The sequence below is a fragment of the Microtus oregoni genome, unplaced genomic scaffold, assembly GCF_018167655.1.
Source record: "Microtus oregoni isolate MIOR12 unplaced genomic scaffold, Mior012 000044F_ref0000062, whole genome shotgun sequence".
Taxonomy (NCBI): Eukaryota; Metazoa; Chordata; class Mammalia; order Rodentia; family Cricetidae; genus Microtus; species Microtus oregoni.
This window is the reverse complement of record NW_024543218.1, coordinates 18,454,635-18,469,012: the sequence shown is the minus strand read 5'-3', so window position 1 is coordinate 18,469,012 and position 14,378 is coordinate 18,454,635. Positions and strand designations below refer to the sequence as shown.

The 14,378-nt window shown below is 44.0% G+C and overlaps 1 protein-coding gene across 3 annotated transcripts in view; it reads left to right on the top strand.

Annotated features, from left to right (window-relative positions):
- LOC121434772 (protein PHTF2) overlaps window positions 1-14,378 on the top strand; it is a 91,493-nt gene that overhangs the window by 6,598 nt on the left and 70,517 nt on the right. The window contains exon 1 of one of the 3 annotated variants that reach the window (XM_041633734.1): window positions 11,409-11,535. The exons of the other annotated variants lie outside the window; for them this stretch is intronic. The gene's annotated coding sequence lies outside the window, so the exon portion shown is untranslated. Of the gene's footprint in view, window positions 1-11,408; window positions 11,536-14,378 lie in introns of those variants that run through there. 3 annotated transcript variants of the gene reach the window in all.

Here is a 14,378-nt window from a genome sequence, read left to right as displayed (position 1 = left end):
AGTCAAGGGAACTTAATAGAAGTTTATTGGGGTCTTACGGTTTCAGGAGGGTTGGTGGGGAGAAGCATGGCAGCAGGCAGGCATGGTGCTGAAGCTGGTTCCGAGAGCCACATCTCATCCTAAGTACAGGACACAGAGAGAGCCAACCGAGAAGAGTGGGGGCCTTTGAAAGCTCAAAGTCCGTCCCGAGTGATACAGCTCCTCTTTTCAAAACGGTTTGCATCAGCTGGATACCAACCATTGAAGCATGTGAGACTGTGGGCAGTTCTCACTCAGAACACCACAGCCTTATCTTTAATAGAGTGCTTTATTCTTTAACAACTTCATGTAACCTCAGCTGCCTCCTCCCATGTGCCCTTGACCCCATCATGTTTGCGTCTGCTTTTTCTTCTTTTGTTAATTGACCCTGTCTAGTTAGTGCTGCCTGTTGGAATGGCGACCCGTCTTGTTGGCTTGCTCTTGTGTAGGTGACCTTAGCTGGAGTCAGTTTATGGGTTGATAGCCATCCATGTCCAGGGGACAGCTGTCCTCCCAGTCCCTGACTCTCCCATCTCCTGCTCCCTCTTCTGTGTTTCCTGAGCATTGAGCACAGAGTTTGACACAGATGTCCCATTTAGGGCTGGGCACTCAACAGTCTCTTACTCTCGACACTTTGACCAGTACTTTAAATGCTTACCACCTTCTAAGGAAGCTTTATGACCCAAAGTTGAGGACAGCACTAATCTGTGTAGTAGGGAGACCCCTCGCTCCCGGCTGCCCAGACCCGAAACAGTCACTCAGAAACTATCATTTGAATCACCACTTGGCCAATAGCTTAGCATATTTTTAGCTAGCTCTTACATCCTGAACTAACCCATCTTCATTAATCTGTGTGTCAACATGTGACTGTGGCTTACCAGCAAGGTTCCATCTGGCCTCTGTCTCTGTGGGGCTACATGGCTTCTCCTTGACTCTGCCTACTCTCTCTATATATATCTTTTCCAGCCTGGCTATATTCTGTTAAGCCATTGGCTGAAAGCAGCTTCTTTATTCATTAACCAATAAAAGCAACACATATACCAAATCTGAGTGTATAAAAGAAATATTTAGACGGTAGTTTGACAACATGAGCATTTAGCAGAAACCCTAGGGCCTGTTACCTACTTAGCCATGGGCTTTGGATCATGGTTTTTTTTTGTTGTTGTTTTTTTTGTTTGTTTGTTTGTTTTTTGAGACAGGGTTTCTCTGTGGTTTTGGAGCCTGTCCTGGAACTAGCTCTTGTAGACCAGGCTGGTCTCGAACTCACAGAGATCCACCTGCCTCTGCCTCCCGAGTGCTGGGATTAAAGGCGCCCGCCACCACCGCCCGGCGGCAATCTATTTTGTTGTTGTTTTTTTTGATTTTGGTTTTTCGAGACAGGGTTTCTCTGTACTTTGGAGCCTGTCCTGGAACTAGCTCTTGTAGCCCAGGCTGGCCTCGAACTCACAGAGATCCGCCTGCCTCTGCCTCCTGAGTGCTGGGATTAAAGGCGTGCGCCACCACCGCCCATCTTGGATCATGTTGACGATAGCAGGCGCTGATTCTTCTTGTGGAGTAGGCCTCAGGTTCATTCCTTCTAAGACCTCGGTGCCAAGCCATTAATAATATAATTGTAGAGGCTTTAATGGCAAGGGATCCCTGGTGACAGAGGCTAGTTAAACTGTGCGTCTCCTGAGTGTTTACATCGTACATCCCTTTGCTTGCTTTTGGGTGCTGAATATACGGATGTAAAATTTGTCGAAAAGTAAATTGGCCTTGTTTTTCTCTTGTATTCCCTGACAAGAACCTGGATGGTTCTTTTACTATGCCAGCTGAAAATTGTGGAGTATCTTTATTCTTCTACCCCATGTTGTCTGTCTCGAATTAATTACTACATTTGATTTTTCTCGCTACTAACTATTTAACCATGCTCTGTCTCAGTACCCACAACTGAAAAACAAGAGACCAAACCAAACCCCTTTGCCTGACTTGGTTTAGGCCCCCATCATCTTTCAAGTTAATCTTGTTACTTTCTTTCCTTTTCATTTAGTCTCTTAGTAATCAATTTTTATCTAACACGGAATGTGCGTGTGCGTGTGCCAGTTACACACGTACCAGATCTCCATGTCCTTTGGGTCTCAGTAGTTTGCGCGGTTTTCTTTCTGGGTCTGGAAGTTTCTTTCAAGGGAGAATGGTAACTCCATGCTAATGCTTTTGTTGTTGTTGACAAATGGCTAGTCAATTTATTTCTTCCTCACTGAGCATCGATGTCTTGCTTCTCTGAAGGGATTGGTTCACTTAAGTTGTTAAATTCACAGGCATAATTAGTGCTCCTAAGCTTTTTAAGGCCTGTGGGATCTGTCGTCAGCTGAGCACGATAGCACATGTGCTTGGGAGGCAGAGGCTGGCAGATCTCTGAGTTCAGGCCAGCCTGGTCTATGTGGTGAGCTCTAGGCAAGCCAGGGCTGCACAGGGAAAGAGTATCTAAAGGGAGTGGAGGTGTTTCTACTCCTAGTCTTGACTCTGGGAATCTGTCTCAGCCCCGCACCCCCGGTGGGCTCTGACTAAGGGTTTATCTATACCAATGAAACAGCCTTTGGTTTCCTGTTGATTTTTTTTTTTAATACTCATCATCAGTGATTTATATTCCTTATTATTTCCTGTCTGCTGTTTATTTACTTTGAATTCTGTTTCTCTCGACTTAATTGATATCCTGAGCTGGAAGCTTAGCTCATTTAAAATTTTTATCCTCCTGCAAAATAAAAGTTTAATTTTATAAGATTCTTTTTAAATGGTGTTTTTTTTTTTTAAAAAAACATTCATATGTGTACCTATTGTGTGTATTGGGCATATTTTCACCTCACACCTTGCTGCTCTCCCTGTTCACTTTCCTGGTGTGTGTGTGTGTGTGTGTGTGTGTGTGTGTGTTTGAGTGTGAGTGCACGCTTGTGCCGAGCACATATCTGTATAAAAGCTAGCACCCACAAATAATAGAAAACATACTGTTTTGTCAGAGGTTGGCTTAATCTATTAGTGTGATTAGTTGCATCCTGTAAATGATAGAACTTTGTTCTTTATGGCTAAAAGTGATTCCTTTACGAACATTTGTCCAATTTTCTTACCCATTTTTCTACTGGACAACTAAGGAGATTGCATAATTTAGCTCTTGTGAGTAGTACTGTCGCAAACACTGGTGTGCAGTCTGTGTGATGCTGCCTGGGAGTCTGTGGGTGTGCACTCAGGATGATGTAGCTGACTGTGCAGAGGACGTGTGCCAATTCTTAGGAGCCCTCCACACCGACTTCCAGTGATGAGACCATGTGCGTCTCCACCCTTGGCCACAAGTCCCTTCTGTGTGCCCAAACCAGCATTTGCTGTTCTTGTTTTCCTCACAGCTGACATTCTGACGGGAACAAGGTGGGATCTCAGTGTGGCTTTGATTTGATGGCTAGTGAAACAGAACAATTTTTCATGTTTATTGGCCATTTAGTTTCATCTTTTTTAAAGAACTGTTCATCACCTTCTCTAGATACTGTTGGTAATTTGAGCCTACAGATTTTGGTATCTTACATCTTTGTTTACTGTTTTTTATTAAGATTTTTAATCGTTTATTTTGTGTGTGTTGTCTGTGTTTGTGCTTGCACACGAATGCACGTGGGATGTCCACAGGCAGGAACGGACACTGTGCGTGAGCCAGGATAGCTATAGGATTTGCTTGTCTCCTACCGTGTGAGTTCCTGGGGTCAACTCAGGTTGTCAGGCTTGGTGGCGAGCGCTGTTACCTGCTGAGTCATCCTGCTGGCCCCAGTTTAATTTTAGTAAGACATTTTATTAACCCTCAGCATGATCCTGTCTGTCTGTCCGTGGTGGATTAATTTTGTTTTCGAAGTCTCATTTTGTAGTGCTGAGTGGTCTGGAACTTGTGGTAATCCTTCTTACTCTCTTCGCAAGTGCTGAGATTACAGGCGTGTGCCACTACACTGGCATGGTTCTGGTTTACATGATTCACGTGCTCTTGTAAAGAATCCTGGGTGGAGTTGTGGACAGCGAGTGAAGCCAAGTTGGTTGCCAGCGTTAACTCTTTACTACCGTTTGGGTTTTGTCTTTATTCTTGTACTTAGTCTTCAGTGGTGTTGAAATCTTTCATTGTGGACTACTTGGTTTTCCAGCACTTCTTTCAGTCATTGCCCAATGCATTTTGAAGCTCTGCTGCTGTATGCTTTCATATATTTTAAGTTTCATGATCTCTGAATGAATTGGATTCCTTTCTCCAATTAGAGGTAGAGTTAGGGTCTCTCCTTATTTCTGATGATGTACTTTGGTCTGAAATCTACTCTCTATGGCCTGTGAGTTTCTTTTGATTACTATTAGTGTAGAATATTATTGTAATTATTTTTGGTTTTTGATTTATCTCATTTTTCTCAAGACAGAGTTTCTCTGTGTAGCCCTGGCTGTCCTGGAATTTGCTCTGTGGACCAGGTTGGCCTTGATCAGAGATCTTCCTGCCTCTGCCTCCCTAGTGTTGGGATCAAAGGCGTGTGCCATCATGCCCAACTTATTGTTTAAAGTTTTAGATTTTACTTATTAATTTGCGTATTTATGTATATATGCTTGTGTATGTATACACGTTGTGCGGACGCCAGAGGTCCTTGTCAGGTGCTTTTCTCAATAACTTTTCCACCCTGTTTTTTGAGACAGTGTTTCTTTTGTTGGTTAGATTGGCTGGCGATCACACACCAGGCCCAGAGATTTATGTGTCTAAGTGAGGTCCTGGCGGTAGCATCTTAACGCTGGCTTGCATTTTAAATTCACTTTATTATTTCTTCTGTTTAATTTGGACCATTTTCATTTATGGTTGTGATGTTGTTGGTTTGAAATCTACCATCTTACTTGCTCTTGTTTTTATTGAGATAGGGTCTCTCTGTGTAGCCCTGACTGCCCTTGCTTCCCTAGTGCTGGAAGCTGGGAATTGAACTCGGGTCTTCAGCAAACACAGTACTTGCTCTGAACTGCTGGGCCACTCTCCACTCCACAGCGCAATTTCCTTTCTGAGGTGCTGTGTGTCAGACCAGGGCACGGTGTCGGCCACGTCATAACAGCCGTGTCCCCAGCTTACTGCATTTCTTTATCCCCGTTTCCTTTCTTCCTAGTGTTTTATACACTCGCACATGCACACGCAGAGCTACATATATATTCTTTTCTCCTAAATCACTTCCCCCTTTATTCATAATGCCTTTTTTTTAAAGCCTCGTGTGCACAATTATCACATGTGCTCACTCATAGATGGTTTTTAAACATAAAGCAAAGAAAGCCAGCCTACAAACCACAAGCCCAGAGAACTTAGACAACAATGCGGACACTAAGAGAGACTTACATGGATCTAATCTACGTGGGAAGTAGAAAGTAGAAAAAGACAGGATCTCCTGAGTAAATTGGGAGCATGGGGACCTTGGGGGAGGTTTAAGGAGGGAGGGGAGAGGCAGGGAGGGGAGCAGAGAAAAATGTAGAGCTCAATAAATATCAATACAAAAACTGAAAAAAAAAGAATACTCAGTATGTCTTCGGATTAATTTTTTTATGTGTGTGTGTGTGTGTGTGTGTGTGCGTGTGTGTGCGTGCGTGCGTGCGTGCGTGTATGCGTGTGGAGCACGTGTACAGGCAGAGACAACCTGCAGGAGTCAGTTCTTTGTGTACTGCCTCCTGGGTTTGGACTTGAGTTCTCAGGCTTGGCCACAAGTCCCTTAACTCTCAGCCTCTCGCTGGCTCTGACTTCGGGTTTTGAAAAGTGCTGTCGTGGCTGTTAGGGCCTGTCATTTGATTTGTGCAGAGAATGTTCGTTCTAGTGAGGAGCCTATGCATTGGACTGATGTTGAATGGACTGTGGGTCTCCTTTGACGACCTGCGCACTGGTGAGAACGGGCTTCTGCAGCCTTTTCTCCCTTCCGGCCAGTCACTCACTGCTCAGTCACCATTCGCTGTCTGTACTCAGAACTGCTGTTGCTTCCTCTGGATTGACCTCTCGTACCAACCTCCTTCAGCTCTCCCTTCCCAGTCCCCTAAGAGAAGCCTGCTGCCCGGGCTTTTTAGGGTCCCATCTATATCTCACTCCAGTCTCTTTCCCTCTACAGGCGAAGGGAGGTCCTGGAGGCAGCGTACATTGGGTCTTGTTTGTTGTCAATCACTTAGTTACTGTGTGTGTGTATACCTGGGGAATCTAACCCACCTCACTCAGATAATCACTAGGGAAGGTCTTCCCTGCTGTTTAGAGACCGCCGTGTGCCTTTTTCTAGTTTTATTGCAGTATCTTTTGCTTCTCTTACTGTTTTCTTTTATGGCGACAGTATTTAGTCAACTACAGTATTTTGATTCCTTGTTTATTGTTTTTTTTTCCATTGTAGACTTCTTTTGTGGTTGCTGAGGCTTATAAAAACAATTTTGATTATAATTTTCTATTTTGAAGTAATAACACTTGAACATTATCACAGAATAGGAATGAACTAGAGAACAAGAAAACATACTAATATGACAACCACATTTTTATTTCTTTTCTTCCCTCAGTTTGAATTTTAGATAGCCTATTTTGTATCTTTCTATATCACCTTTTGCGTGTTAATATAGCTACTTTCTTGATTTACGTACTATGCATATCCATCAGAGCAGTCTGTCTTCCCAGGAGTCTGCATCCAAGCTCTTACCTTCAACAGGCAGAGTGAGATGATCAGCGTCTGTAAACCAGCGTTCTTACACTACTGTTTGCTAGTGTGCAGTCTGTAAGCCAGCGTTCTTACACTACTGTTTGCTAGTGTGCAGTCTGTAAACCAGCGTTCTTACACTACTGTTTGCTAGTGTACAGTCTGTAAACCAGCGTTCTTACACTACTGTTTGCTAGTGTGCAGTCTGTAAACCAGCGTTCTTACACTACTGTTTGCTAGTGTACAGTCTGTAAACTAGGGTTCTTACACTACTGTTTGCTAGTGTGCAGTCTGTAAACCAGCGTTCTTACACTGCTGTTTGCTAGTGTACAGTCTGTAAACCAGCGTTCTTACACTACTGTTTGCTAGTGTGCAGTCTGTAAGCCAGCGTTCTTACACTACTGTTTGCTAGTGTGCAGTCTGTAAGCCAGCGTTCTTACACTACTGTTTGCTAGTGTACAGTCTGTAAACCAGCGTTCTTACACTACTGTTTGCTAGTGTACAGTCTGTAAACCAGCGTTCTTACACTACTGTTTGCTAGTGTACAGTCTGTAAACTAGGGTTCTTACACTGCTGTTTGCTAGTGTACAGTCTGTAAACCAGCGTTCTTACACTCCTGTTTGCTAGTGTGCAGTCTGTAAGCCAGCGTTCTTACACTACTGTTTGCTAGTGTACAGTCTGTAAACCAGCGTTCTTACACTACTGTTTGCTAGTGTACAGTCTGTAAACCAGCGTTCTTACACTACTGTTTGCTAGTGTACAGTCTGTAAACTAGGGTTCTTACACTGCTGTTTGCTAGTGTACAGTCTGTAAACCAGCGTTCTTACACTACTGTTTGCTAGTGTGCAGTCTGTAAACCAGCGTTCTTACACTACTGTTTGCTAGTGTACAGTCTGTAAGCCAGCGTTCTTACACTACTGTTTGCTAGTGTACAGTCTGTAAACCAGCATTCTTACACTACTGTTTGCTAGTGTATAAACACGCTTTAGAACAAACGAAGGTCCAGGATCTTGTGACGTTTGATTGGCACGTCTCTGGTTTCCTTTAAACAACAGAATAGTTCTCGGATCTATATTTGTATCTCGTGATTGATGCTTTTAAAGCTTCGAGGCCGTTATTTTGTCGAACATCTTCCTGTATTAGCTCGGCTGATGCTTCTTCATGTTTATAATCGGGATTCTTGGGGCAGGAATACCTCAGACGTGATTCTGTTCTCTCTCTCAGCATATGAAGAATCGAATGCTGTAATAATATTTCTGATTATTTGGTTGAGGAGCTCAGCTGGGTTTCTCCATCACAGCTCCACTTTGTTTGTTGTTGTTTCTTTTTCAGAGACTGGCAGGGCCTTCCTATGTCCTCAGGCTTCCTGACCTCCCCAGGTGACCCAGGCTGTGCTGTCACTGGGAAGCCTCCCCCTTAGCGCCTGCAGAGCAGAGACGACTGGTGTGTGCTGCCACATCCCATACTAAGGTGGTTTTCCCTTGTTTTTTTTTTTTTTTCCCCTTGGAATATCCTTTGTCTATTCTTTGACAGTTTCACACTTGTACACTGATCTCTTTATCAAACCCAGCTGTTACTGACACCCCGGCATGACTCTCTCCGCCTTCACAGCCTTTCCTCTTCTACTCCATCCTGCACAGCCAGTCCGTGTTTCATTCTGAGATTGTGTAGTTACTTGTTGATTTTAATAAGTTATTCTTCTGTCATTACACTATTTAAAAATGGTCATCAGAAGTTTTTTCTAATTCTGATTTATGTTTACTAAAATTTAATAAGGGCTTAAAAATTTAAATTGCATTTGTGTGTGTATCTTGTATATTAGGAGAATGGTGTACATGGGGAAGTCAGGAGATAACCCATGAGAGTGGGTCCTTTCCTTTCACTCTCTGGGTACCAGGGCTCAACCTGAAGTGGTCAGGTCCCCCTTGCCTGACCGGAATCCTTATAATAAAGTAAAACTTCTCTTTGATACTCAGTGTTAGTATGGACTCATTGATGGATAATTTCTGTGCCAAAGTTCCTGTGAGTCTTGGCACATTTTCTTATTTTATAAGTCAGCAAGATATTCTAGGATCGCTCTGTACTGGTTGTCCCGGCCCTGGAGACAAGTATTTATATAGGGAATGTGAAATGGGTTTAGAGATCTCATTGCTACTGAGGAATCACTGCTGCTAGGTCTGCCCAGCGGACACAGTTAAATGGATATGATATATATATGCGGGGATGGCCTGAAAGAAATCGTGAAGCTGAATATGGATTTACAATGTGGGAATTGTAGCTACAGCGCCAGCCGTTTGGGAGACCTCCTCTGACACATTGCAAGTGTGAGGTTTATGGGATCTTGTTACAGAAAAATAATAAAGAGGGCTGGAATTCACTCTACTGAGCCCTGAGTTCATTTCTCAGTTCTGAAGAAAGAAAGAGCCAACTCCACTATTCTTCAGATGACGAGACATTCTTGAGACGAAATAATTGCTTTATTGATCAACCCGATTCGAGGAATGGCCTAGATTTATTTTAGAGGAAGGCAACCAAACGGGAAAGGCTCTGGCTGTCTTCGCAGCTCTGGGGAGATATGTCTGTGCCTTCGGAGATGTTCTGACGTTGGCCGTGTCCAGCAGGCTTTGTAAAGGTGGCCCTCCCCGCATTCCCTGCCACGGTGTCCCTCGGCCTTCGCCGGCCGCTCCTTGCCTCGGTCAAGTGTGCGTCACTTCGCCGAGCTTTTTCCAGAGTTCATTTTAGTGATCTCTGTCCTTGTGCTTTATGACCCTGCTTTGACTTCAGATGCTTTATAAGGGAATGAAGTTGATGCCCATGTTTAGTTTGCCATCTTTTCTCCTAAAGTTTGAAATATTTAAATCTTATTCTTACGTTAGTGGGGAAGATTGCTTTGCGGATAAGCGTGCTTGCTGTGTAAGAATGAAGCCTGAGTCCAGACACCAGTCCCTCTCTAAGTGGCCGGGTGTGACGCTACTCTGGGACCTGTAGTGAGGGTTAGTAAGACCCTTCTCGAGGAATAAGAGAGTGACAGAACAGGAAAACCCGTGTCCTCCTCTGGCCTCTTGTGCATGCACAGATATACATAGCCATATACATGTGCTCACATACAACATACACTAACACACATACACACATGTATTTTCATACAAATCACTCTTGTAGTAATACAGTTATTTGAACTTTGTTGAGCATTGGTTTTCACAGGTGAAATTCTGTAGTGGATAATCTGGGCCAAGTGAATGTGAAGTAAGGAGGAGGGAAACGCTGTGGAAGGAGATGGCCTGTTAGGGGTAGAAGCAAGCACCTTACATGTGTGTTAGGTGTGTGTGCAGTCAGAAGCACGGGTAGTTGGATGTGCATGCACAAGAGGCCAGAGGAGGACACGGGTTTTCCTGTGTGGATGCAGTAAATCTACAGCCAGTTTGTGAAAGGAAGACCTTCTGTTTGTAGCCAGATAAGCATTTCTCTTTTTCTTTTAGGCACTGGGAAATGATTACCTGTTTTAAAGGAATGAAATCAGTGTTTTTAAGTACTGAAATGAAATAAGGAATGGGTCTGAGTAGTGGGGAGTGAGAAACACCGGGCACGCACCAGTTGTGTGGAGTGGGCCGGGGAGGTGTGGGAATGGCTGGCTGTGTGGTGAGTCGCCTTCCTGCTTACTGACTGTTCCTGTGTCAGACATGGGGGGGGGGACGAGAGCAGGGGGGCTGGAAGATAGACTCTAGGGCTCCCACCTTGGAGACTGAGTGCACAGTACTGAGGGCTAGGAAAAACAGCCGAGGCTTTGGAGATGCTTTCTTGGGAGACTAATTCCCAGTTTTGTAGTGCTGCTGTTTAATATCTTGAGTTTATAGGAAGGATGGAAACCGTGTCTTTCACTTCCTTCTGTTAGAGACGACGGAAGTTAAAAGCACAGCTGCTGCCAGTTTATAGTTCCGTCTTCCAATGTTAGACTTTACTTTTTAGTTGTTTTAGTATAAAATACTGAGTTTATTTATTGAAGAAAAAAGAGGCTGAAAAGCAAATACAGTTGGGCTGGAGAGGACATCTCATCTGGGGAAGAGCCTCATCCTCACACAGATAGTACGGGGGAGTATACCTGTAATCCCAGCATCTGGAGGAGGTGGCCCAACAGAAGTTCAAGGTCATCCTCACTTCCTAGTAAATTTAGGAGCAGCCTGGAACATGAGCTCTACCTCAGAAGCAAAAATGAAAAAAGTCAAACAGTGAATGTAGGAGTTCCTAAGTAATTGAATAAGATCACAGACTTTTCTTCCAGTAAATGAAAAAGGGGGGAATGGATGTGGGAAGATGGTGAGAGGCTGAGACAGACTGGGGTTGGGTGGAGAGACAGACTGAGGTACCAGATGAAGACTACAACTCTGTGCTAAATGTCTAAAAAAAGTAGTGAGCAAGAAAAGTGAAATACAGGGAAAGGCGCTAATCCTGGTCACCTGCTCGAAGCGAGATAAACGCGGAGTCACAGAGAAGCATCCTGAGAGGCCGGTAGGCAGCCGCATAGTCAGGGATCGCTCTTGAGATGACCCTGCCCGGAAATGCTGCACTCCGCAGAGTCAGAGCAGGGCTGGAGCCAGGGCTGGTGAGGGCGGGCTGCCTCCTGACTGCCGCCCCGCACGGGGCCCTCGTGACCCCAGGATTGCGGCACCTAGACGTTAGCGCTCTCTTTTGTTTGTCTTTGGATTATAGGAAAGTAGACTAAAATCAGTAAGCCGTTCTCAAAGTGAAGTTTGTGTTTACGGTGTGCATATCCAAGCGCAGAAACCAACGTGGTCTAAGCTCTGTGGGGCCGGCAGGTACTGTTTGAGAGAACCGATTGACTGTCAGAGTAAGTAGATCTCAGAATAGCCCCCTCCGTTTTAGACATTTCAAAACGGGGAGGCAGCTTCGCCCATAAGCTGCTGGAACATTCTTCCCTGTCTGGCAGCCGAGGTGTGTTGTGTCTTCAACAAGAGATCTTAGCATCTAGTTATGGTGGCAGCCAAGAGTGGATAAAAACAGTAGTGTTTGCTGTTTGGGGGTGGGGAGTGGAGGGTGGAAGGGCTGCGGGGCTTCCTTACTAGTAATATTCATAGTTAGGTATCCCATGCCTGGCATTGAAATTTTAATTTAATAACTCATGTCTGCTGGGCGGTGATGGCGCACGCCTTTAATCCCAGCTCTTGGGAGGCAGAGGCAGGCGGATCTCTGTGAGCTCAAGGCCAGCCTGGGCTACAAAGCTAGTTCCAGGACAGGCTCCCCCGCTCCAAAAAAAAAAAATAATAATAATAATCAAAAACAACCCGTATCTTCTAGGGGGAAATGTTATCTACCTGTGCAGGGTACTTGTGTTTAAACGCCCTTAAAAAAAAAAAAAACTATTTTTAAATTAGTTTACAAAGTAGTGGGCTTTCATACAGCTTTAATTTTCAGTTGTCATTGATTGGTGTGTAGGAGATCTGTTTTTTTTTTTTTCCTGTGTTAAATTTGCTTTTTGACATGTTGCAGAAATCGCCTATCAGTTCTCACAGTTTTCTGGTGGGAGTCTCTAGGGTCTCTTATGTGTAGAATCATGTCATTCACAAATAGAAATTCTTTTCCTGTTTGTATCTCTATTTGCATAATTGGGATGTATTTTTGGTGTAGCGACGCTGAATATGAGTGGAGGAAGAAACTGGACGCCCTTGGTTTGTCCCTAATGCTGGAACACCAACACCTGCTCTTTTCCGAGCTTATTTTACTTGGAATAACGTTTCATCCATTATGCTAAAATAGTGGTTTTTGTTGGGTTTTGCTTTTGTGGTAAGGTTTGTTTCCTGGAGGCAGCAAGTAGACGGTTCATGCTTTTTGATCTAGACCTATTGAGACCACTAGATTGTTACTGTTGAAAGGTGTGCATTGGACATTGAGACCACTAAATTGTTACTGTTGAAAGGTGTGCATTGGGACATTGAGACCACTAGATTGTTACTGTTGAAAGGTGTGCATTGGGACATTGAGACCACTAGATTGTTACTGTTGAAAGGTGTGCATTGGGACATTGAGACCACTAGATTGTTACTGTTGAAAGGTGTGCATTGGGACATTGAGACCACTAGATTGTTACTGTTGAAAGGTGTGCATTGGGACATTGAGACCACTAGATTGTTACTGTTGAAAGGTGTGCATCGGTTCCTGCCATTTTGTTGATTTTTGTCGTGTTTGGTTTCTTCTTCTTTTCTTAACTATTAACGTAGTGTGGTTTATTCTTTCCTTTGGCTTCACGGGCGGCTTTGTTTTCTTTCTCAGCTTGAGAATTCCTTCAAGTATGTTCCGTAGAGCTGGCTTAGTGGTCATAAATTCCTTTAGGCTATTTTTGTCATGGAGAGCTTTTATTTTTCCTCTGGTTGTGACAGACAGCTTTGCTGGAGCAGCTCTGGGCTGGCATTGTTTGGTCACGCAGTGCCTTCCTTGCTGCCTGCAGAATACGTTCTGCTGTGTGTATTTAGCCTGGCAGTGATGGCAGGTGACAGGGGTTCTTTTCCTGCTCTGTCGGTTGGGGTACCGCATGCTTCCTGTATGTGGACTGATATCTCCTTCCCTAACTCTGGGAAGTTTTCTGTCATAATTCTTTTTTAGAGATGCCTTCTTTGCCTTTGGAAATGGATTCTCCTATGCCTCCCCACAGATTCGGTCTTTTCCGATGATCACGTTTGTCTTATTCCTCTACCTTGTCTTCAAACTGAGGTATCCTGTTCTTTTCTTGGTCTGTTCTATCAGTGAGATTTGGAGGGTTTTTCCTTAGTATTTTCCTCATTTCCAGCATGTCAGATTCTTTCAATATTTATATCTGCTTTTTAAATTTATTATTAAAATTATTAAATTCATACCTTACAATATCTTTCTTCAGTTTGTTTAAAAATGTAAAGGAAACCTTAGGGTTTATTTTTGGACTTGTTTGAATGTACTTTAATAATTATTTTGAGTTTCTTGTCAAGGATTATACTTAACTCACCATCACTGGGTGTCATTACGATAGAATTAATTATTTTTAAAGGAATCATGTTGTCTTGGTTTTTCATGTTTGTCTGTGTTAGAATTACATATTTAGTGTTTCCTTTGCTTGCCTTTCCCCCCACAGCAGCTGTGTTCTATCAGTTGAAGTATTTGCAGTATTCACGTGTGGTCCAGAGCCTAGTTCTCCACTCCGGGGTTGCAGGCACATGCTATCATCTCTGACCGCTTTCCCGAGGGGATTAGGTGTGGAGACCACTCCAGCTTGAGGTCAGCGTGGGGCAGGCAACAGAGGTCCTCTGACTCAGTAACTGCTGCAGGGTGAACATGGACCATCCTCAGACCTTAGTGGATATGGGCCAGGGTAAGGATTAAGTACATGAGCTGCGCCTGTAGTGCCAGCTACCAGGAGGCAGACGGTGAGGGTTCCCGAGTCCAGGAGTCCAGGCAGGAGACCATTCCAAATCTAAAGTTTAGAGAGGTTAGGGCATGTGCAGGAAACGACTCCGAAGTTTGCTCTTTTACTCTCGGGAGCCCGCCACCCAGCTCCCAAGTAACGCACACACCAGTCTTGCTACTTGTGAAGATCAGACCTTAACCTGACTTGTTTCTAACTGGCTTTTCTTGAATTATCTCGTCTACCGTTTGCCTTTGGGCTTTTTTCTCTTCTTCTGTGTATGTGTATCTTACTTTCTCTCT